This window comes from Nannospalax galili, unplaced genomic scaffold (assembly GCF_000622305.1).
Source record: "Nannospalax galili isolate Female #2095 unplaced genomic scaffold, S.galili_v1.0 scaffold285, whole genome shotgun sequence".
Taxonomy (NCBI): domain Eukaryota; kingdom Metazoa; phylum Chordata; class Mammalia; order Rodentia; family Spalacidae; genus Nannospalax; species Nannospalax galili.
In genome coordinates this window covers 3,554,150-3,580,828 of record NW_008355157.1, presented here as the reverse complement: position 1 = coordinate 3,580,828, position 26,679 = coordinate 3,554,150, and the positions used below count along the sequence as shown (strand labels likewise).

At 38.3% G+C, this 26,679-nt stretch overlaps 1 protein-coding gene and 1 pseudogene across 7 annotated transcripts in view; both read right to left on the bottom strand.

Annotated features, from left to right (window-relative positions):
• Rad51b (RAD51 paralog B) overlaps window positions 1–26,679 on the bottom strand; it is a 617,902-nt gene that overhangs the window by 543,043 nt on the left and 48,180 nt on the right. The gene's annotated exons all lie outside the window — the stretch shown is intronic.
• LOC103749307 lies at window positions 7,835–8,646 on the bottom strand (annotated as a pseudogene).

Below are 26,679 nucleotides of genomic sequence, written 5' to 3'. Positions count from 1 at the left end.
GATGACCCAAAGCCCAAGGCCCACAGAAGGACTGTCAAGTATGTAGCTCACCTGGCAAGAGGACTGGAGCCTTTGGAGGACAAACAGGGCTAGAGCAGCTTCAATTCTCCTCAGTGGAGAAAAAATGAATTAAAAGAAGGATAGGAGCTTTGAGAGGGAACCAACACTGATTCTAGCCACTCCAACAGCTATCAAAGTGCTTGACAACAAATCCTGAGTCCATCACTCTTGAGTTCAGCCTTGGTAGACAAAAGAAAAATGAGGAGGAGCCCAATAGAGGTATGCTTTTGGAAGCACTCATCAAGAAATCCTAATGGACTCTCATATGAACATTTGAAATTTGCCCTGTTCTTTTTTTCTCATTCCCTGTCTAGAACTTGTAATGCTAACTACTCTTGCCTTTACTTCTCCTTCACATTCCCTATTCACCAGTCAAGGACCTTCTTTCCTCCCTACAGATAAGAGTTATGCAATTTAGGAGTCTTTTGGGCAGACCCACTGAAGGGATATCCCAATTGCCTCACCCTGTGTTCAGCATGGTTCTGCCAGGGCGGTCTGTGCCCCGATTCCCTATTGGCAATTTGGGTAACCTCTTCAGAGGATGGTGTGATAAGAATAGGAGGTAGGAAGGAACTGGCTAGGCAGTTAGGGTAAAAAGACCCCGAAGAAAAGTAGCCAGTTTCTTGGCTAAAAGTCAAAATGTCCTTGGGCCTCTTAGCAACATACTCTGTTCCAAACACCACAATTTACTAACTCAAGTCTACCCAATAAACTCTTTCAAATACTGCAATAAATAGCTGTTTCTGTTCCAAAGGCGAAAAATGTCAAAAGTATTTGGGAGCTCTTATCTAATCCCTAAAAGATTTTAAGGTTACCTCTTCAGAAGGGGGAATGGTAGAGTAGCAAAAAGCCCCAAGAAAGGAAAGAGAGAGAGAGAAGAAAGAGAGAGAGAAAGAGAGAGAGACAAAGACAGAGACAGAGACAGAGAGAGACAGAGAGAGTACAAAGTTGTCAGAAAAAAGTGATGGAGAGATATGGATGGACGGTGTTGGAGGGGAGGGAATGGGCATGGATTTGATCAAAACACCTTATATGCATGAATGAAATTCTCAATAAAGTTTTTTTAAGTTGAAAAAAAAGAAAGACTGATTCTAATACTTGTACAACTTGGACACATAAAAATTTTCTGTTCTTTTTCTGGAGGAGGGAAAAGGAGAGAGGAACAGGATGAGAGAGAACCAGGAGAAGGCTGGAGTAGAGGGAACAGGAGGGATGTCCGAGAGATGTAACCCAACATGGGATAGGCTCAACCAGGGATCAGTGGGAAAAACCAAGGCTACCCTTCTCTGTATGGTTCTTGGTGATGGAAACAGTCATGATTCATTTTAGCCAGACTGTTGAAGTTTTGGGCCACTTCCTCTATTTTTATTCAAATGTCTAAATTACATATTCTCTTCAAATAAGAGCTAGAGAGAAAAAAGTACTTTCAGCTCCAAAAGGAAATATTCCTTTATATATCTTTTTTCAGTATTTGGCAGGCTTAGAAAGAAAGGACAGAGTTTTTACATGCTGTAACTTTAGACATTACTAACAATGACAACCAAAGTCCTGTGGTACAATTATGCAATATGATACATAGTCTATGTATTGTATAAGAATAATATATTTTGCCCCTTAAAGTCAAGAGAAAGTCCTTTTATGTGTCTTTGGCAGAAAGTTTGGTAGCTGAGCCCAAAGCTGCAGGCTTCATGCTGATTTTCCTTCACACTCACCTGGCATTTCCCTCTAGCGATGATAACAGAAGCTAAAGCTAGAGGAATCAGTTCTGAAAGTCAGGTATCAACCAAAATAATGAGGAAGCCAAGCAGTAAGGAGTCTCCTTTGAAAAAAAAATCATTCAGGACCTTTCCTTTCTCAGAAACACCACAATTTACTAACTCAAGCATATCCAATAAACTCTTCCAAATACTGCAATAAATAGTTGTTTCTGTCTAGTATCTAATCCCACTTCTTCTGGGAAATATACCCATTTGGAAATGTACCTCCCCAATATACTCTCAGATATGTGTTACAGGAGGGGTAGTGTCCTCCAAAATAAAGGTGGAGCATGTCTGGTCTAACAGGAGCAAAAAGTCCCCACAGACATAGAAGACATATGACCCAGGCTAGTCCCCAACAACTCATACGGGAATTACTAAAAGTGTGATAGTGTAAAACACAGATTCAGGGCTTGTTCCTCTTTTTAGTCTGTAACTCTAAAACCCCTGTAATCTTCAGTGAAGAGATCATCCTTCCTATCATGAGAAGATAACTGGTTACTGAGTGCCCCAGACAGCTTCAAGATGGGGACTAAGGTATGCTAATAGCAATGGGACTTCCAGTCACATCCCACCTCCAGAAAGGAGAAAGGGGCTGGAGGTTAAAGGATTACCCATGGTCAGTGAGGTATTCAATCATGCCTGCATAACAAAATCTCCATTTAAAAAGACTGGCTCTGACACATGGAGGCACTGGCACGGTAAAGTGCATGTCTAAAAATGATCAGAAAGTTCCGAGAATGTTAATTTGGAAATTATGACGGGGTAAATTCACAAATACTGAATCTAAAATAATGAAGTTCAACTATGTATGCACTGTTGCAGAAAACATAAGTGTGCTCTTCTGACTCAAACCCTGTACAAGAGGAAACCCATACAGATATATTTGATGACATAAAAATAAAAAATTTGAGGATCCATGAGATGGCTCAGTGGATAAGGCACTTGTCACCCATTGATGTAAGTCTGATAACCTGATATCAATCCCCAAACCCCTCATAAAGGTCACACACACACACACACACACACACACACACACACACAAACACACACTTATGTTTCATATACAACTTATATGCATAGTCTAAAGGTAATTTTATAAAATATTTCTAGAGCTCCCATTTTGAATGTGACCCATCATCCAGGAGGTGCAATAAGTGGTTGATATGGTTTGGATATGAAGTGTCCCCTTCCGAAGGCTGGTGTGTTGAAGGTTGGTCACAAGTTTGTAAATTCAGTGACTGGATCATGAGGACCCTGGTCCAGTTAGTGGATTAATCCTAAAAGGAACAAGGACTGGTTCTAGATCTAGGACTAGAAAACTACAAGATGAGCACCTAATACATTCAGAAATGTAAAGGCTCTAGAAGAATGATAATATGACAAGATACATAGGACCTAATTTGGTTACACTTCTGGAAACTGGCAGAAATCTTTGGAGGTGGGCCTTGGTGGAAGAGGTGGGTCAGTGGGGGCATGTTTTGGGGCTATACCTTGTCCCAGCCCTCCCCCAACTGCTTCATGGAAGCCAAGAGGTGGACAGATCTGCCCTGACATACCGCTCCTCCGCCATCATTCCCTGCCTGATAGAGGTCCGGAAACCAGGAGTTAGCTGACCATGAACTGAAACCTCTAAAACTATGAGCAGAAATTAATCTTTTCTCTCTAGATTTTCTCATAAATTTTGATACAGTGATGAAAAAGCTAACTAAAATAGTGCTCGAAAGGTTTTAATTTTAGAACATTTTAATCAACCTGTGATTCCAATAAGGAGCATCAATGAATGGTAAATCACAGTGAAATTTACAGAGTTACAGGTATTTACATAGTAAAGTATTTCTAACAAAATATTTACTGATTCCAAAGAGGAAAACAGCAACTTTGTAGTGGATAAACTGATCAGGCACTTTCTAAACAAAGTGATTAAAGTTAATAGCATCAGTAACAGAACAAATCAACACAGTGTGCCTTTTGATATGACATGGGGAAAAAAAAAATCTGTGACTTCCCTGTCAAAGAGAGGATCACCCACCTCTTATGAACATACTCAAATTCAGGTACATTCCACTATTTTAGGTACATATTTAGGTAAAGAGGCCTGAAACACATTAGGGAAGGACTAGAACACATGTCATAATTAACCTTCATTCAATACTCAACCATGGGCAATTATGGCTTAAATCACAACGTTTTTTAGTTTTGAAAACTGGTGATCTGAATATCTTTTATCATTCTTTCCAAATTTATTAGCTGGAATTTTCTGTAAAGGCTTATTGCTTGATTTCCCTGAAATACACTTAATATTATAAGTAGGATAAATGCTTAATTTGTTCTTGAAACTGCTATTCTTTACGTAGTGTCATAGTTATTTTCCCCCAGTGATTTCTAGCAAAATAAGTGTTTCAATCAAATGCACCTTTTTGTTGTTGTTTGAGATGCATATTGCCTCACCTTGGCCAAAAGGAGCCTTCTGAAGTTCAATTTTAATCATAATGAATTTGTAATGTCTACCAGAGATCCAAGAAGACATACCTTGGATAAGTTCTGAAACTGAAGAGAGACCAAAAGAAACAAACAGTAGTATAATTCTTATTCCTAAGAACTCCTAAACCATCTTAGAGAGGAACCTAGGAGAACATCTAAGTAAGCATAAATAAAACTGCAAAATTAACATATTCAGTGAATATCTAGTCCATCTGTCCCTAACTTTGTTTTTTCTATCCTTCTATTTACAATATCATGTTTAGGCTGTATCCAATGCGATTAAACAAAATCTCTACCTTCAATGAGCTTAGTAAGAGACATCCTAACTTTCCTTCCAGGTCAGGATAAAAATATCAGAAAATGAAATTAGTGTTATAAGCTAGAAAAGAAGGCAAGTGGGGGTGGGAACTCACTGCAATTACTTTGTTAGATGGAAGTGATGCACCTGCTAAAGTACCAACCAAGGGGCTGGAGAGATGGCTCAGCAGTTAAGAGCACTGATTGCTCTTACAGAGGACCCAGGTTCAATTCCCAACACCCACATGGTGACCACAAACCATCCTTAACTCCAGTTCCAGGGGAATGTGAAGCCCTCTTTTGACCTCCACGGCATTGCATGACACAGGTGCACTCACATACATGCAGGCAACACACTCATACACATAAAATAAAAATAATAAATAAAATATATTTAAAAAAAAGTACCGACCAAGCATTTGTGTTTATACTCATAGGTTAAGTTATTATAGCAGTCACTGTTTAGATGTTCTTGCTTCTTGCTGTGTGTGTTTTTATAGTAGATGGAAACCTACTCAAACTGGCCAACATCCCATGGAAAACAGATGATGCAGAGATCTGAAAGTTCAGTGCCTTGCAACAATGGGAGGAAGATCATCCCACACTTACTACCCACTCCAAGGCTCAGGGACTTTTGCAGAAGAGGTTGGTGGAAAGAATGTAAGAGCCGGAGGAAGGGGTGGAGTGTTAACTGGAAATGTCCTTCAGCTGGCAAGCTATAGTCATACCTCCTTCCCACGCTCATCAGTTACCCCTCCCACCCAATCAGTCGACCTTAGCTGCATGTGAGGGGAGGGGCAAAGGATATATAAGACTAGAACACCAAGAGGCACCTCTCTCACAATTTTGTGCAGCTGTCGGGAGGTCACAGGATCTGTATTTGAGTGTGGACTTTACAACGCAGCCATAATGTGGAGTGCCCACTCTGCTGTAAATAAACCACTACGCTATACTCTTTTAAAAAATAAATAAAAATTTTTTAAAAAGGCAAGTGGGGCTATAGCTTGTCTCTGCAGTGATAGAACACTTGTCTAATGTGAACAAGGCCATTAATTCCAAGCACCATAAAATAAATAAAGCTGATTTTAAAATTTATTCTCCTTAGGACTGGAGAGATGGCTCAGTGATTAAAGCTGATTTTAAAATGTATTCTCCTTAGGACTGGAGAGATGGCTCAGTGATTAAGAACACTGGTTCCTCTTGCAGAGGACCTGGGTTCAATTCCCAGGACCCACATGACAGCTAACAACTGTTCATAATTCCAGTTTCAGGGGAATTCAATGCCTTCTTCTGACCTCTGTGGGCATTGCACAACATGGGTACATTTACACGCATGTAGGCAATGCACTCGTATGCAAAAAATAAAATAATAAAATTTTTTTAAATTTATTCTCCTCTAATAATATGGAGAAATATTTTTTTCTAACCTACTTTTTGTTTTTATTTTGACATGATAGTTCCATAAATTTAAAGTGGAAGATAAGTTGTTCAATAAAAGCCATTTCATGTATATAATATACAGAAGTTATTTCAAAAGTCTGTCATATAACATATTTCATTTGGTGCTACCAAAAAATTAAGATACAAATAACTAACTAGAAATGAAGCCATCACTAAACCAAGACACACAGGAACTACACTTCATTTCAGTGAAAAAAAAAACCCAAGTAATTTCTACCATGTTAGAAGAATAAAGTTCATTTGTCATAGTATGTATTATCATATTCCCTTAAAGCAGGGACTACCTAGAATCTTTAAATTAAAAAACAACATTCAGACATAATTCTGTCTGTACATTCAGGAACAATCATATGACTGATTATATACAATTTTCCCATCATACAAAAAGCCTCAGTTAACTGTTTTCTAAGATCTAATTAAATCAAATGAAATAATATTAGCAATTTAATTGCCAAGCTGCAATCAGAGGGGCAGAGAGGTCAAGCAGCTGAACTGTACTTCCTGCCTGTGTGCCTGCTACTCCTCACTCTATTCTCTTCATGTAGTAGAACTAGCAGGTGCTGACAGTCAAAACAAGAATTTCATTACTGCAGCAAATGGCAAAGGATGTGAGAGGAAGAAGAGTTTCTAATGTCCTAACAACCTTTGCTGTTCTGTATTACAGTTGTGTGTGTATAGGTACAAAGGAGTAGGACACAAAAGCAAAGATGTTAAGACAGGTACAAAAAGGGACTGCTGACAGCGACGCTATATTAAAAATGGATCTGAAGCCTGCCCGATGGGCCAAACGAGCATTCAGAGCAGATGCTGGTGCAACTTTAACCTGATATTTATTTGTGGGGGGAAAAAAAAACCTAGTCTGAATGAGAAAATTTCCAATTCTTTTCTTGCAAACACAAAGTTGATAGGAATTTTTTTTTTTTTTTTTTTTTTTTTGAGACAGGGTTTCCTTTTAGCCCCAGCTGTCCTGGAACTCACTATTTACATCAGGCTGACCTTGAACTCACAGAGATCCGCCTGCCTCTGCCTCCCAAGTGCTGGGATTAAAGGCATGTGCCACCATGCCTGGCGTCAATAGGAATTTTAAAGGTCATAGATCAGAAAATGCAACAGTAACTCTTACAATCATTCTCTATAAGCCGAAACAAGTTGAAGACAAGTGTTAAAAAAATTCCTTTCAGCCTGAATATTTATCCACATATATATCCCACAGTGCCAACAGGCATTCAACAACAACAACAAAATAATAATAATAATAATAATAATAATAACCAACCCTCCCTCAACAAACTTTTATAAGAGGTGCTGTATCTAGAAGTGGCAAAAATAAATTAGCCCACCCAGACATTATTTAATCTCTAGAGCATAAAAAGCTATATAATATCTTACACAAATTAACCAGTGTTCTTACAAAAGTAAAGCAGTTTTGGACTAATGACATTACATTGTATTTTTGGTGAAGTATGAGGCACAAGAATATATGCGTTAATTAGGCATTTTTAGTCTAATCAGTCTCTATTGTTATAATTTAATTCTTGGCAATATATAATTGGCGTGTATTTGGTACTTAAGTCATGAATTGTAGAGAACAAGAAGCAATGTTTGTAGTAACAAGGTTTTTATTTGACAAATGACTGCAATGTTGAACAAATTTCTTTTTATGAACTTTCTGATTTGTTTTGCTGTTGATCAGTTGTAGTAGATCCTATAAACTCAGCACTTGGGAGGCTTAGGCAGGCAGATTGTGAGTTTGAATCCATCATGGGCTGTAGTACCTATCTAGGCTCTTGATTTGATTCTTCAATATTCATCATGCCTTCTCCATCTACAGTCTCTAACATTTCTTCATCTTCCTCATCATCGTGTAGATCTTTTGAAATTAATTGTCTAGCTAGTTTAATATTCAGTCCTTCACTGTAGTGAAGCTTCCTTTTCATTTCAAATTGTCGCTTCTTTTCTTGCTCTTCAGGTGAGAGGTCATTATCTTCCTCCCCACTGCTTTTTTGTTCCCGAATTCGAAACTTTGGCTCGGAGCCTTGAGCAGCAGCTAATTTCTTAGCTAAGATATCTGGAGTCACGGCTTCACTGGCTTCCAAATCACTATAGGCATCTTCATCATCACCTATCATATTATGATAAGGAGTGTTTGGCTCATCTATTTTCATTAAACCATAGTCCTTGTCTGCCGGATGATATGTTGCCAGGATGTTCATTTCATCCCACTTCTGGGATTTTTTACTCGGCTCCTCTTCCACGTTCCCGCGGGGCTGTTCCGCCGAGGCCACCATGGGGGAAGTCGCAGAGCTCTTGTTCTTCAGGATTCCCTTGATGGGCCGGTGCGAGGCCGTTGAGGCCGCCGCTCCCGGTCGCTCCGGCTGTCGGCTCAGGGTTGCTGCTGGCGTGGGGTCCTGGAGGGGGAAGTGGGCGCTGCGGGGCCCCTCCCGGCAGTCACGGAGCCGGTGCAGGGCTAAAAGAGCCGCACCCGCGGTCACGGAAACCTCTACCACCGCAGCGGTCTGGACACAACGACCTCAACGCCACAACCGACGCCGCCTGCCACGCGGCCCTTTGCCGCCGGCTCCGTCATAATATGGAGAAATATTTTATAGAGAAAAACTTCTAAAAGAAATTTGGGCACATATGTCACAAACGCCAAACATCAACTGTTCAGTTCAAACAAAAACTAGGTTCACATAAACTCCATCAGATATACAGGAAAGAAATACTGAAAATATAAATGTGAGGCTGGGGATGTAGCTCAGCTGGTAGAGTGCTTGGCTAGGATACATAAAGCCCTGGGGTCAGTCTCCAGTACTACATAAGCCAGGTGGTAGAGTACTCCTATAATCCTAGCACTTGGAAGCAGACTAGGAAAACCAGGAGTTTAAGGTCACCTTTTCTCAAAAGAGAAAGAAAAAGGAATGTGATGTGCTCAAGAATGTTGCTCTGCCTCACAGAATGCCTAGATCAGGAAATGTAATGTTCTCTGTTAAAAACCCTCTCAAAGTAAAAGCAAACACACATGGGAGTCATATGAACCAGCTGATGAGACACACTTTAAAAATTATTAATAAACTACAGAAATTAAGTACTTTACGGATCTGACTCACCAAACCTAGGGATTCAGTAGTAAGATCAGAAAGGAAGAATTCTTATTTCAAAGTCAGAATGATATACAATATAACAGTATACAAGACTGTCTTCAGTTGTGGGTCTATGCTTTTCAACTTGAATTTAAATAACTCGTTCAAATCACTGTGCAAATATGCCACGCCAGTCTACCAAGATGTAAAAAGTTAAAGGTTATCAACTTTGACCATAAAAACTGAAAACCAAGCAATGTTCAAGTGCACAGAGCAAGTATGTCAACTTTCTGAACTGCTTGTAAAATACAATTTATTTACTATCTCCTGCATGCAACATGATGCTTGTCTAAATATCTATAACTAAACCTGAACCTTAAAATTAGGTCAAATATTCATCAACTGTCATTTCAGAAATAGTATTATTGCACAGTACCTTTTAATGTTAGGTATATTCATATTCACAAAAGTACAGTGTCTGCTGTGGATACCTTGGCCTACAATTTCCAAATGGGCCAAGAATATAATGTTTTAGGAAAAAAAAATACTACTGAAATATTATACTTATTGGTTGACCTGAACTTTTTACAAAAGAAGTACTGCTAACCATAAATCTTAAACCAGTATCTCTACCAAATTGATAATAGACAAAACTTTACTATGCAACTGAAATTTTTAAAGTGCAATTTTATATTGTTAAATATTCATCAGCATCATTTTCAGTGTATACACAACACTCTAGTGAATGAATATAAGTTCCTCTGATAAGATACTCCAGTTTCTTAAAAGATTTTGCTAATAAAAAAAACTGAAAAAGGCATCCTTATGTAAGTCTTTATGACAAATGAAGAAAAAGTTACAGAGAGGTTGTTTTCAGAGTCTATAATACGATGTGCTGAACTGTCCCCCACATCACTGGTGCTAAGTTGCACACTCCAGCAGTCTCCATTTTTTCATACTGTAATTTTCAGGGGTCTTGACACTCTTTTCGGTCATCAGTGTCTACTGAATATGCCTCTTCCTCCCCTTTTACTTGCTGTACTGTAAGTTCTTATTACCTTCATATCTGAACTATTATAATAAATTTTTCCATGTGTTTTATCCTCTAATCTATCCTCTGGAGCAGCAGCACTTAAACTTTATAGCTTGAAAATTCCATATTCTAAAAAATTACTGAGGATTCCGAAGAGCTTTTGTTTATATGATGTCTGGATCTACCAATATTTATCATGTCGAAACAAAGAAATTAAAACTGAAACACTTCAGGATACAGGCAATGACTTTTTTAATAGGACTCTAGTAGCTCTGAAAATAATATGAGGAACTGACAAGACTACATAAATTAAAAGGTTTCTGCAATGCGAAAGAAACAAGAGAGTAAAAGAGACCGCTTACACAAATGGAAGACAGTCTTTGCCAGTTATTCATCTAACACAGGATTAAGATCTACAAATACGTGTGTGTGTGTGCGTGTGTGTGTGTGTGTGTGTGTGTGTGTATTTCCTAAAAAAAAAAAAAAAAACAATTTAAAAATGGCTAAAGAGCACTTGCTGCCCCTCCAGAGGATTCAGGTTCAGTTCTCAGCACCCACAAGACAACTAACAACCATCCATAACTCAAGTTCCAGGGAATCTGATACCCTCTTCTAGCCTCTGTGGGCATTGCACTTACATACATGCAGGCAAAACACTCATACATACATAAAGTAAAATACATAAATAAATAAATAAATAAATAAATAAAATGTAATTAAAACACCAAAAGAGGGCTGGAAAGATGGCTCAGCAGTTAAGAACAGTGATTGTTCTTGCAGAAGTCCCAGGTTTGAATACCAGCACCCACATGGCAGCTAACAACTGTCCAAAAATCCAGTTCCAGGGGATCCGAAAGCCTCTTCTGTCCTCTGAGGGCATTGCACGACACAGGCACACCTATGTACATGCAGGCAATACACGCATACACATAAAATTAAAATAATACTCTGGGTGTGGTGGCACACACCTTTAATCCCAGCACTTGGGAGGCAGAGGCAGGCGGATCTCTGTGAGTTCAAGGCCAGCCTGGTATACATAGTGAGTTCCAGGACAGTTAAAAAAATTAGTAAAATAAAATTAAAATAATAATTTTTTTTAGGAAACACCAAAAGAAAAAGATAATTCAGTAAGTGAACAAATGAACTAAACAGGTACTTTTCAAATAAAGAAGTACTAAAGTGACATGCAGATGGCTGGGGGAGAACTATCCCCTATAATTCTGGTCAACAATGGATCCTGAGTGCTGCACTATCAACATGCCAAGCATGATGTTCCAGCTGGTGCAATAGTGGCATGTCTAGTGTATGCACAACCAGCAAATTTTCAATTGGATATAATGCCTGCTCCTAGAGGTGGAATACACATCTGGTACTGTAGACCACACCAATCCCCCTGTGGCAGGGGAGGAGATGAGCCCCAGTGGCAAAGCCACTGCAATTGTTTTGTAAGATGGATGTGATGCATCTGCTAAAGTACCATCCAAGTATTTGTGTTTATGCCCATAGGTTAAGTTATTATAGCAGCCACTGTTTAGATGTTCTTGCTTCTTGTTGTTTGTATTTTTATAGTAGATGGAATCCCATGGACATGGACCAACAGCCCATGGAAAACAGATGATGCAGAGACCCAAAAGTTCAGTGCCTTGCCACAATAGGAGGAAGATCATCCCACACTATCACCCCATCCAAGGCTCAGGGACTTTTTTGGAAGAGGTTGGCAGAAAGAATGTAAGAGTCAGAGGAAAGGGTAGAGTGTTAACTGGAAATGTCCTCTGGCCTGCAAGCTAAAGTCACACCTCCTTCCCACACTCATCAAAGAGTCAATAGGGGAGTCAGTTATCCCTCCCATCCAATCAGTAGACCTTAGCTGCATGTGGGGGATGGGCAAGAATGCCATGAGGCAACTCTCTTGCCATTTTGTGCAGCTGTCGGGAAGTCACAGGATCTATATTTGAGTGTGGACTTTCCAGTGCAGCCATAAATAGGAGGGTGCCCACTCATCTGTAAATAAAAATCCACCCTATGCCCTGTTAGCAAGCCAAATAAACTCATTAGGATTAAAAAAAAAAAAAAAGTACTAATGGCCAATAAATATAGGAGAAAAAATTTAAAAACTTTAAACACAAGGTGAAATGCAAATCAAAACTACAGTGAGATTCCATCTCACCCCAATCAGAATGGCCATCATCAAGAACAAAAATCAACAAATGTTGGTGAGAGATAAATGCTAATGTCAGCTTGCTTTCTCCTTTTTCTTCAGTCTGGGACTTCAGCCCATGGAGCAGTGCCACCTATATTTAGGGTGGGTCCTCCTACCTTAATGAACTCAATCTAGAAACTCCCTCACAAGGCATGCCCAGAGATTTGTGTCCTATGTGATTCTAAATCCTGTCAACAACCAATATTAACCATCACACAGGGTATTCATTACAAAATGCATTGAATGGAAGACCCCCCCAAAAAAAAAAATCAGCTACTTAAGCTCTAAAGAGAAATATTTAGGTTATATTTTAGAAAGAACTTTTAGTCTTATCTGTGAATTTCTAATACAATGCACAGAAAAGCTACTATGGTTGACTTTGTCTCCAAAGATTCACATGTTGGATGTTTGTTCCCTCACAAAGCATATCACAATGGATCAAAAGGTTCTTGGCAGCTGCAGGAGCCATGCTCTTGGACTCCTGACCATGAACTCAATAGACCTCTGTTCTTTACAAATTACTCAGTCTGTGGTATTCAGTTATAGCAAAAGAAAGTATACTAAAACAAAATATTTTATCATTTTCAGTATTTCTCTTAAAAAATTGGTATAATTTAATAATTAAATACACTTTGAAGAATCCTCACTATATAGATAAATATGAACTAAGTCCAGAATTCAGAGTTCTCAAATGGTGACTGGAACTCTTGCTCAAAACTGGTCAATACAGGCACTTGCCAGACATTTATCTAAAGATAAACACTGGTTTGGCTAATTAACAATTGCAGAGTACTCTATAAACATAAATGCTATTTTTTTTTTCATTTTTGAGACAGGGTCTCATTATGTAGTCCTGGCTGGCCTGGAACTTGCTATGTAGAACAGGATATCCTCAAACTCACAAAATTCAACTGCTTCTGCCTCCTGAGTGTTGGAGCATGGTGGTATGCACTTACAATCCCAAACTTGAGTCACAGGTGAAGAGAGACAGACCCCTAGAGCTTGCTGGCTAGCTAACCTAGCCTAATCAAGTCCCAGACCAGTGAAAGATCCTGTCTCAAAAAACAAGGTAGGGAACTAGAAAGATGGCTCCACAGTTAAGAGTACTGGCTGCTCTTCCAGAGGAACTGGGTTCAGTTTTCAGAACCTACATGGCAACTAACAACCATCTGTAATTCCAAGGGCACTGCATGCACCAGTGCAATTACATACATGCAAAGCAAAACACTCATACACATAAAAATAAGAGTTTTCCAGGTGTGGTGCACGCCTTTAGTCCCAGCACTCGGGAGGCAGAGGTAGGCAGATCTCTGTGAGTTCGAGGCCAGCCTGGTCTCCACAGTGAATCCAGGACAGCTGGGACTACAGGGAGACTCTGTCTCAAAAAGACCAAAAAAATAAAATAAATAATAAAAATAATAGTAAGTTTAAAAAAGGGGGGTGGGGTAGATGTATCTTAAGAAACAACACTGAAGGTTGACCTCTGACCTGTTACATACACACAAGATACCATACTTTTGGGGTGGAGAGATAGCTCAGTAATTAAAAGCACTGGCTGCTCTTTCAGAGAACCTGGGTTCAGTTCCCAGCACCCATATGGCAGCTAACAACCATCTGTAACTCCAGTTCCAGGGGATCCGACGCCCTCTTCTGACCCCCATGGGCATTGCACAACACAGATGCACTTACATATATGCAGGCAATACACACATATACATAAAATAACAACAATGAATAAAATATTTTTAAAAGATACCATACCCTTCCTTATAACTATGAACATCACTTATTCAAGTTCAGGTAATAACTATCCCTTCCTCAAATACAGAATATATGTACAGGAAAAATTCTTTTGAGTCATGATGCCTATAAAAAATACCTCAAATTTTAAATTTCTGGGAACTTTAAATTAAATTCATGAGTAGCCATATGGAAATATACAGAAATATTGTTTAAACTTATATAGCCAAGATTGTATTTCAAACTATTAATTTGAAACCAGTTAAACAGTAAACTATTAGTAAATTTTATTGATGGCAAATACAGTTTCTCTACATTATTTTTGTGCTGGAGCCCTTCAGTTATCAACTCAACACACCTGGGAAGAGGTAACCCCAAATGAGGAAATTCCTCTATCAGATTGTCCTGTGAGGCATTTTCTTGGTTGTTGAGTGATGGGTCCTGGGTTGTATAAGAAAGCAAACTGAGCACAGACTGGGGAAGCAAGCCAATAAGCAGAGTCTATACTTCAAGGTCTGTGCTTCAGTTCCTGCCTCCAGCTTCCTGCCCCAAGTTCCTGCCTTGGCTTCCCTTCATGACAGACTGTGAGCTGCAAGCCAAATAAACCCTTTCCTCTTCAGGTTGATTTTGATCAGTGTTTTTCACAAATATAGAAAGCTAACTAAAACAATTTTCTTTTGATAAATAAAAATCATAATAGAATATCATCTTACACTGTCAAACTTCTATGACAGTGGCACCATACTCGCAGCTCTTTATATAAAATCTTAGTTGATGACGTCTCACAGAAGCTTGTGCATCACAATAAATTAGAGTTACAGAGCTTTCAAATTATCATATAATATTCTGTGGTCAATTTTAAATGAGAAAGGGGGAGAGAGACACCAAAGCTTTAGTTTCTAAGTATCTTTGGACACTTCAGAAGCAATATTAGAATGCTGTCCCATTAAATATCATAGGAATTAAATAGGCATTTAATTAAATACGCATTTTGGAAATTGCATAATTAAGAAATATGATTTTAAAAATCCTACAAATATGTATTGGATACCTACTCGACATAGGACACCATTCAAAAGAGACAGTTATGGAGAACGCCTAGCTCTGTGTGGGAATGACTTCTGGGACACTATCTCAGTTTGTTTATATTGTAAACAAGTTTACTAGGCCTTGGACTCCTCTTGCAACCTAAACACACAGCTTTAATCCTCATGATTAAATCACCTTACTTGCCCTTGATCCAGAATAGCATGTGGTGTCTGTGTGTGTGCATGTGTGTGTGCATGTGTGCGTGTGTGTGTGTGTGTGTGTAGTACATATCAAATCCTGGAAGCAGTGAATATTTGTTGGAAGCAACAGATTATCCCATTTGTGTTATAAACAACAGGTGGGATTAGACTGATAACATCTGTTTGTGGTTGTGTGTTCTGTTCTAGGTCAGTAGGGATAAGAAGAGACATAATCCTCTGATAAGACAAGCTCCAAGTTCCTCTTTTCCCATGTGATGCTGGACATATGGTTTCAATAAAGAGAGAGCAAGGCCTTTGTTCAGGAGCACAGTTCCAGGAGAAATCTGAAGAAACAAGTTCTCAGAACAGTCCAGGTCCCACACCTGGTTGAAATGGATGTTAGAGTCAAACTGTTTTTGTTCAGGCATCACCATAATGTGGCATCACTCCACCACAGTTCTGTTTACAAGGAGTTTTGTGATATAACTGGGGAGCTCAGTCAGAGGCATACAAATATTTAAATGGCACTGCAAGGAAAATAAATCACGAAAGTTCCAACCAGAAGTTAAGACAAACGAAAAGTGGAATGAGCTGGGAAGTAGGGACAGACCAGAAGCCTGAATACACAGGAAAAGAAAAACTAGGAGGAATATACTGGGGTTGGAAGGAAGAATGCTCATGAGTACATCATCAGGAATTTAATCATCCAGCAATATTAAGGGGAGCCCCACTGTGTATCAAACACTGACTTAGCTATAAAGGATATACTTAACAACACAAGTAAGTTCTCTATCCATACAGTGCTTACAGTCTGGTAGTTTTATTCTATAAGACACCATACAGTCCTTCTAAGTAGAGGAGGATATGATCAGAGATATACTTTAGGAAAGTTATATTGCACTGATATGTACCTACATATACCATTATCTATACAGAAAAACCAGAAGCAAATCAACCAGATATGTTAGAAGTGGCTAGTGACATTACTCAATTATGCAAAGCAGTCTTAGGTAAGTCACCTGATTTTACTGTGTTCCTATTCTCACTAGAAAACTGAAGATGGCCTCAGCCACCATCTTAAGCTCTTCAGTTGGGAAATTCTACAGGATATCAAGGCACTGGGTAATGAATGCAGACCAACACTAGCAAAGAGCTGCAGCTTGCTTTCATTTCTAACCTTTTCTTAGCAACACAAGTATAGAATTATGCATGTGCTCTATCAGTTTAACCACTACCTATCTCCAAAAGAGCACTCTCTTTCTGAATAAGAGGAGCAGCAAGGGTCCAGGTTAGACGTGATAAAGGGCTTAACTAGAAACTGAAGGTCTGTGCCACTTCCCTTTATTTCTTTCTGTATAATCTGCAACCTCAAGGACAGAAAGGGAGGTACCACATACGCTATATATATATCTGTTAGAAACAGAAAATAACAGTAGACAAGATAGTTATTTTTTTCTCTGTTATACCATAGAGAACTATTTGTCTCTACAATTAAGTTATTTATAGAAGCATTAAGGGCAAAGACTACGTTTTATTCATCTTTTTGACCTCACTGTGCCTAGCATGAAGCTTTGGACACAATTACTAAGGGTGGAATTAAAAAGGAAAAGAGGAAGATTTGAAATCCAAAGAAGTAGGAGTTATAGGGTAGAAAAGGCTTCAGGCAATACAGGCATCTATAAACAAAACAGAGAAAGGGATACAATAGAGAGCAAGGCACAATGCATCCTTCTGCTGCATGAGAACCTTGTAAAAACCTTAGGATAGAAGAGATATGAAGCATCTGGGACATTAATAACTAACGGCTACCTTTCACAGAATGCACCACAGCTGTATGAAGAATGCTACAGTCGTTCTCATTTAATTCCCACACCCCATGAGTCAGATAGTATTATGCTCATTTTTCAAAAAGGGAAGCTAAGATTTAGAACCAGAATAAATAACTCATTCAAGGTCTTAAAATTTGTAAGACTCAAACCAACATCAGAGCCACCAGGACCCAGGGAGATAGGACTGAGGCAGTGGAAGGAACCAGACACTGAATTTATTATGAAATGTAGCCAGGAGTATTTGCTGACAGATGAAAAGGAGTGTTCAAATTAAAGAGGTATCAGATAATATCCATAGAACCAGATGACCAAAGGGAGGAGAGCCAGTTCCCGAAACGAACAGCCTCTTCTCCAGATACAACCAGTAGGATGTTTATCGGCTTCCCAAAGCCAACTCAGGCAAATAAAACCACCCACTTTACACTCCTTTTAAAAACAGCTTTTAAATGCCATATGTACCATAAAGCTGCAAAGAAGGTACAAAGCTCTCTTCTCAGTTACCATCTTACTTTGTTCCTCATAGTAGTACAGTCATCAAAACTAATGAGCAGTGATTATTGTAACACTATTAGCTAAATCTTGCTAGTCTTAGGCAGTTACAATTTAAGCTGTCATACAATCAGTTTGGATCCCATAAATTCATAAGCTATAAATTGTCAATATACATAATCTTAAAAGTTTTTAAAACATAAACTCAGAAAAGGTGCTATACTCATAGTTACAGCTCTTTTCCCTCCTTTCCTTCCCTCAATTACAGGTTTTGACATCAAAACAAAGATATAGGTAAAATCAGCAAAAAGGAAAAGCATGAGCAAAGTCCAGGGGCACCAAGTACAAGCTTCCATATATCCTCTCCCAGAGGCACAGCATGGATGTGCTCAACTGTCTCAGCATGTGTGAAGTGCTTTCATCAGGAAAGCTGGCCCAGACCTTAGTGTCCAGCATTTTTATTAGGGGTCAGTCAGGAGGCATTCAGTACCCACATAACTGACCTCAACCAATTGGACTCCAGTTCCTAGAGCAAAATCAATGTTCCGCAAATCACATTGTTTGCAAAACTGTGATCAAACTGGGATCTGTGGACATACAAAAATACCTCCTAGGCAGAATAATTCCTGTTCTCCTGGGAGAGCTCATCTCCCAGGAGCCAACAAAGGGCCAGTCCTAACAGGAGGCTTTTTCTGGGAATGTACTAGATTTGAGCAACCCAAGCCAGCTGAGTTAACCCTTTCCTCACAGCACGTGTATTCCTGGGCTACCTGGTTCATTCCAACAATGGCATGCTATAATATCATATGGATACACCAAAACTAGCTTAACCAAACACCAACTTATCAACCTGTAAGTTGTTTCTAGCTCTTTGCTTAGTCAGCAATAAATTCAGAAATTATAAAGAACTACACAAAAGGCAGATTTTTCTAGAATTATTATCATTAACTGATGAAATAAAGGCTTACTACAGAGTGAGTTTTAGGCCCAGAGAATGTGGTTTCTAATGTGAGTAAAGAAAAAGCCCCACAGAGAATATTTCTCACCTTAGAAGTCCTATGGTGCTCAGTAATTGATGTGAAACTAATCAAACTAAGCCAAAAATACATGATTTCTGGAAAAGTAATATAATAATGTCCATACAGAGCAAAACATAACTCATGAGTTTTAATGGCTTATTTTTATATATCTAGGATCTTTGATTATTTTATAGATTTACTCAGTAGAGTTTCATAAAAATGTAAGCTCTAAATATTTATGAGGAGAATAAATGTCAAAAGTAGACATATAAATCTTTTTTCCTTCTATCACACACAAGTGAAAACCATATATTAGAATTTCACAATTAACAAAATTTTCATTATTTTAATGAACCAGCCTACTTTTAGTTTTTCCAATATTTTGTTAGTGTCTATGACAAGGTACAGTCTTAAAGACTACATGCACACTGCATGAGAGGACAGCTGTAAGAAAAGATAAATCCTGGTCCACAGGAAATTCGGTCAGATTAAATTAAGGGAAAAAATGTATACCTTTTTCAATTAACAAAATTTTAATCTTGGTATATGTTCCTCACTTAAAGTTTCTTCTTGCTAATGATTTTAAAACTTAAAATAGCAAAATGAGAAGCACACATATTTTCATTAATTTTTCTAAAGCGCATTAAGCATAAAAATGAGTATTACTGTTTTTAAAGAAACTTTTGATAAACAATAAATTAGAGCCACGTGTATTCACAAGAGGAATAGAATCAAGAACTCAGGTAGCAGCAACAGGAAAACTGATGACAACTATGCCTTAGTAACATAATGCGGACCTAGCATCTTTAAATAAAGCTTTTCCTTCTTTCAACATTTAATAATATATTCAAATCCTTCTTGACATACCACTTTTCCAAACATCATGAATTAGTATGAGTTCACCATATTAGAAACTTCGTACAGTAACAAGAAATGATAGCAGCAGAAAACGGAAGGGTGAGAAACATTCACTACTTATTCAAATACCAACTAGCAAAATTAACTTGAATTCTCTGAAAAAGTAAAAAAAAATTATCTTGGGTGTTTAATGCATTTCCTGGTGTATCTTAAGTGTTATATTCAAAATTACACTGAAAATGCTTTCGAGCCAAGCACGGTGGTGCACACCTTTAATCCCAGCACTTGGGAGGCAGAAGCAGGCAGATCAAAGTTAACATGGTCTACATAATGAGTTCCGGGTCAGTTGAGGCTATAGGGAGACCCTGTCTCAAAAAGACCAAAACAAAATGCTTTTAGCATTTCCAAAGAACCTTCTAAAGGTGAAAGTCCTATTATCTAAACAATGTATTTTCATTCGAATATATTATAATAACTTATAAAACTCTTAGAAAACAAAATAGCCACCCAGTGACATGGTTCAGTGAGTAAAGGCACTTGCCACAGGAGCTCATCAACCTGAGTTCCATCCTTAGAACCCACATAAAGGTGGAAGGAGGGAAGCAACCTCACAAAGTAGCCCTCTGACCTCCACATGTGCACCATGACACACATACATATCATACACACACACACACACACACACACACACACACACACACACTGACATCCCAAAGACTTTGATTTCCCCTACTACTTGTCCTCTCCTGTGCTGGGTGTGCTGAGTAGGCTGGGTGTCCTTGCATAAGTCAGGTCACTCCTTTGGCCTCAAAGTCATCTGTATAATGAAGGAGCTGCTGTGAATTATCTTATGATCATTTTTCACAGGAAAAGCCTATTGTCTTAATCTGATGTGTAATTCACAATGTGTATCATTACTGCTTTGTATATAGTAAACAGAAGTCAATAATAAACAGGCATTATAACCACAAACACTGTTTACTTTAGAAGGCACTGTCTAAATTATTTTCTTATATTATTTCCACAAAGCATGTATAAGCAGTTTCAGAATCTACTATTTTGGGTGTGATGGTGCACACCTGTAGTCCCAGCACTTGGGAGGCAGAGGTAGGCAGATCTGTGCAAGTTCAAGGCCAGCCTGGTCTACATAGTGAGTTCCAGGCCAGCTGGGGCTATAGGGAGACACTGTCTCAAAAAAAAAAAAAAAAAAAAAAAAAGAGAATCTACTATTTTTCCCACTACTAGAGTGAACATGCTTTTAAAAAAACAGAATTTCTGCCCCAATAGCGCCATGCTTCTGAATCCCCAAAAGCTTCAGGGAAAAAAATTCCACCATACTTCTACAAGTGTTTCTTAAACTGCAGTCTGAATATATTCATAAATACATGAGTAATATGTGTGTTTTCAGCGAAATGATATGATTTAGAACCTCTTTGATTGGTAATGCATCAAAATCTAAAGGCATTCATGTCCACATGAAGGCCAAATGAAGTCACCCTTCCCAAACAAAGTTTGCTAATAGCTCAAATAGTCAAAAGAAATAAAAAAATTGAATCACCACATGAACTACAGACAGTAAGGACAGTAAAGTCAAAAGAGGCTGTGGACATAGGTTAATATATGTACATTATAAGCATATAAGCATTAACAAGTTATCATCTATAACATTAAGTTAGCATAATTATTTGTACAGCGCTATGTAGATTATAAATGCAACTTGATGATTTCATAAGTATCATTTGTTATAAAGGATTAGTTATATTTAATCACATTCTTGTGGGAATAGCACAGGAGTTAGTGGGCGGGGCATGGAGTATCAGTTCAAGAGAGTATTTAAGGAGTCAGGGCCTTAAACTAATATGAGAAAACACTAGTTTTACGAGCAAACTGGACTCTTATGCTTCTTTCTAACTTCTTAAGAGACTGACTGGGCTTGTATAACAACAGTCCTGGGGTCCTGAGCCTAGGGGAAAAGGCCTAAATTAGGGGCTAGAAAACTATGGCTCATAAATCAAATCCAGCCCTTAATCTGTTTTCACAAACAAACTTTTATTGAATCACAACCACAACTGTTTGTTTATAAATTGTCTATGGGCGAACTGAGTAGTACCTACAGAGATGATGTAAGCCTGCAAGGCGAAAATGGTACTATCCGGCCCTTTACCTGGAAACTTGTCAACCCCCAGCTCAGATGGGCCAATAGGGTAAAATGAGAATGGCCTCACCAACATCTGAAAATCCAAAAACAAACAGGTGGGAAACAAAATACTACTGTTTCTACAATACAAGTAAGACAATAAAATTCTCTGATCTATAAAATGCAGGTATTATATGTGAGATAAAAGTGGCCCTTACATCTTTCTTCAACTAATTATTGTTAAGATGTATGTAAAGCTAAGCATATTTAATTCTTCGGTTTGTTTTGTTGTTTTAAATATTTCATTTATTATTTTTATGTGTATGAGTGTAATGCCTGCAAGTGTGTAAGTGCACCCGTGTCATGCAATATCCAAGGAGGACAGAACAGGGCATCGGATCCCCTGGAACTGGAGTTACAGGCAGGCAGTTGTTAACTGCCATGTAGGTACTCAGAACTGAACCTGGATCCTCTGCAAGAGTAGCCAGTGCTCTTAACCACTGAGCTATCTCTCTAACCTCCCTTATTTGTTGTTTTGTTTTTGAGACAAGGTTTCACTATGTAGACCAGGCTGGCCTTGAACTCACAAAGATCCACCTGGCTCTGCCTCCCAAGTGCTAGGACTAAAGGCGTGCGCCACCATGCCCAGTAATATATTTAATTCTTTAATGCAAGAGAACTGGTTTCTAATGTCTAATACTCCCTACATTGCTTATTTTATGAAAGAATTTACAAAATGTTCTCCTGGTTGTATAAATAGGATATTTGTGACATTTGTGTTTCATAACATAAATGAATAAATATTGCCTAAACTGTACAGGAGTGGTAAGACAAAGGAGGAGTGGTTCCAGGCATTGGGCCAAAGATGGGAAAATTGGGAAGAAATTGTAGACTACTCCAGGGCCTGCACCATCTCTCAACTGGCAAGGCAGTTTCCAGTCAAGGAGGCACAGTGCAGAGGGAGACAGAATATCTTTGTCATAGTAATTCTCTGTCCTGCTTTTAGAGAGAAGAAAGGCAGTTCCCGTGGTTCTTGAGCTGGCTTCAGCGCAACAATCGTCAGGTACTTCAGGAAGAAGTATTTTTGTTTCTCTCAAAGTAAATATAGCTATTTTTACTGCCTCATTCCAGTAGCTCCATGTGTTCTCTATGTCTATCATATGAGCATACTACTTCGATAACCAGTGATCAAGAAGACAAAGTTTTCCCTTTAGCATATAAAGGTATGAGGCCAAAAGTAAACAAATCAGAGACCCAAGATGTTGGTGAAAATAAAGTTTCTGAAATGGTATAAACAATTTGTTCCTTGTTAGAGAAAGAGGGCTAGAATATGGGCCTGCATAACAGTGGGAGACGCTGGACAGTGGGGAATGTAATTGACAGCAAAAATCCTCCTTGTCGAGTTTGTCAACCCTGCCTCTATCACGTAGTCTCTGAGCACCGTTTCTGTGTCTCATAACAAAATCAGTAAGTGAGAAGCATCAAAATTATGGATATTTTGTGTTGTTTTTAAACCTTTATGGGGCTGGAGAGATGGCTCAGCAGTTAAGAGCACTGACTGCTCTTACAGAGGACCCAGATTCGATTCCCAGCACCCACATGGCGGCTAACAGTTGTCTGTAACTCCAGTTCCAGGGGACTCCAAAGCCTTCTGACCTCCGTGGGCACTGCACAACATAGGTGCACTTACATGCAGGCAATACACTCATACACATAAAATAAATTTTTTTAAAAACCTTCATTCCTCTAGGAATGCCATTTCCATATAAAATAAATGTTTATTTGAATGCAATTAACGTATCACAAATCTATCCCACTTCAAAACTGCAAGACCTTCCCTATATTGAAGCAAACCATCTTCTTTCAGATTCAGTGAAACAAGTAGAGTCAGTGAAACACATCTCAATGTGGGCAAGATCAGGCATCCAGTCATATAAAGGGACTGAAGACAAATTCTATTTCCTATCACTTAAGCTTTTATAGGAGTCACACATGTAAAGTCTCAAAAAATTAATTATGTAAAATTTTCAATTAACTAGTTAAAAATAAACTATGTATAAGTTGATAACTTTTATCTGCTACCATTTCTTTAAAGAAAGGAAAATGAACTAACACTAATGATAGACTTCATTAGTATGCCAAGTACATTGAAAATCAAACAGTCCACCAATATCATAAAAGGCTGCCTAAGTCCTTAGTGTTATTAATCAGAAAAAGCTGTAAAAGGATGTTAATATAATAAATGTCAAAGGAAAAGCAGCCCCACCTACTCTTCTATTAGTTATCCACAGTCTGGATGCTCCTGATGGTTCCAGGTGTATTAACACCAATATTTTGAAACTGTGGGAGGATTCAAGCCACCATGGGGCCAAATGTCAGAATCTTAAGACCTATGGGGGTCCTAGAAGTTCCTAAAATTTAGAATTTCTATATCCTGTAGATTAGTTTTCAACACACTGAAAAGAACATTTTAATAAAGCATATTCCCCATGTAAACAGCTCCAAAGAACTTCTCTGTGAATTTCCATACCAACAATAAAATATCTGGATCTAAATTTTAACTGAAATAATAACTTGTTAGAGAACACTGCTGAAAAACAAGGAGTCTGAAAGATCAGAGGTTTTTTCAACTTCAAGACAGGACATTTGCTCTCATATCTGAAAAATAAACAAATTCTCGCCAAAAATAAGACACTAATTTAAAATACAAGTTACTGAAGTTGGGACCATAACTCAGTTGGTGGAGTGCTTGCCTACAATATCCAACCCCCAAGATCACAAAAGAATAAGTAATGAATAAAAAGCAATTTATTGGTTTAACTTTTGAGGTTGAAACTATCTGAGCTGAAACTGAAATACCTCATTGCGAATCTCTGGTCCACATCTTCAGAAGGCTTACCGCACTCCTAGCAACCTCTAAGTGCCAGCAATGTTCACAAATGGCTCAAATATCTTCAACAAAAAGATTGGTTAAAAAGAAAAAAATATGTTCCAGAGAGAAAAGTCTAACAAGAGGCCAGGAACTATTATATTTCTAACTTACAAGCCTTCATCAATTTACTGCATCTATAATTCAACTGGACAAAAGCTGTAAAAAATAATTTTGAGGCAGGCTGTAAGAGCAAAATACAGAGTAAGATTTCAACGTCTGACACTGTCCTACGAATTCAGAAGATAACAGCATTTTTTTTTTAAAAAAAGAAACTTGCTAAGCCAAAGTGTGAACTAACAAAATAAAATTCACTGCTTAAACAAACTTGGCAATGTTCCTTATCTTGCAGTTATAAAAAAAATCAAGCCGGGTGTGGTGGTGCTCGCCTTTAATCCCAGCACTCGGGAGACAGAGGCAGGAGGATCCCTGTAAGTTCAAGGCCAGCCTGGTCTACATAGTGAGTTCCAGGACAGCTGGGGCTACAGGGACACCCTGCCTCAAAAAGACCAAAAAAAGAAAATAAATAAAATTAAAAAAAACAGAAATATCGTTAAAGAACATTAAACACTTTGTTTTTGTTGTTTCTTGAGGTAGAGCTTACATACAGTCAAAAAAGAGTTTTGGGATGCTTAGTTCTATGAGTTTTGACAAGCTTACATACTTACACAACCACTACCATTATCAAGATATAGAAAATTTCCATCATTCCAAAAAGACTTCTCCTGACCATTTGTACGCAATTCCCAGTGCCACCCCAACCCCTGCAACCACTGACCTGATTTTCATTTTCATAGTTTTGCCTTTTCGAGAAAGTTGTAAGACAAATCAGACAAAATGTGGCCAATTTGAATCTGGTTTCTTTGGAGTAACATAAGACTTTTGAGTCATCCCTGTTATTTATATCACTGTTTGTCCCTGTTTACTGCTGTTGTTCAACTGCATGAATATTACCAAACCAGGCCCATTTTGCCCAGCACACAGTAGGACAACTAAGAAAAGGATCAGTTTTGGAAAATAAAATGAGTGCATTCCCAAGGCAGCCAGGAGAAGAGAAACAGAAGACCCAGTTCTTAAATCTACCTCCCCAAGGATAGGACTTGGGGACATTGTGGGATAAAGAAGCAGAGTGACTTAAGGTATGGGGAAAGGTGATTGGAAGCTACGTAATCAGTTCTTGTGCATGTGTAATCAAATTTCATGGCTCCTCATAGGAAAATGGTTCAGAAAATAGCCATGTTTTCATGATCTCAGGGTGTAGTTTTTGGCCTCCTGATGGCATGACACACCTGCCCAGGCCCAAGTGAGTCAATGGTTTCAACAAAAGCAATGTTCAAATTCCCAAAAAGTAACCTAGGCAACTGCAATCACAGCCCATTATCAGAGATATTATCTACAAAAAGAGCAGCATGAGACTAACACCAGATTTCTCAGCTGCCGGATGAGGTTTAAGGTCAACTAAAAGAAATTACAAGTTTCTGTTAATGCTGTTCTTGCTGTTGCTGTTTTTGAGATAAGATCTCTGTGTAGCACAGGCTGACCTAGAACTCATGATACTAGTACCTCAGTGCTGAATTACAGGTGTATGCCATCATGCCAGTTTGAGGGAAGTTTTTACAATTATATTGATCTTTTCAAAGATCTCGATTTGGGTTTCATTGACTTTTTTTTCCTTGTTCTTCGTTACTAACTTGATTAATTTCTTCTCTAATCAACATTTTATCTTTTCTGTTCACAAGGGTTTAATCATTCTTCTTTCTAATATAAGCATTTAATTGCATAAACTTCCCTCTAGGCACTGCTTTGGTTCTACAAATTCTGACGTGTTTTCATATTCAGTTACTTCAAATAGGTAGCTATTCTCTTATCATTTATTTTTTTCATCCATGGGTCATTTAGGTATTTAAGTCGTTTTCAAATACCTGGAGATTTCACAGATATTTTTCCATTATTAATATCTAGTCTAATTCTCTTATCACCAAAATTTATGCCACTTCAATCTTTTAAATTAGTGGAGTTTATTTTATGATCCAGAATATGGTCTATCTTGGTTAATATCCCACATGTGCTTGAA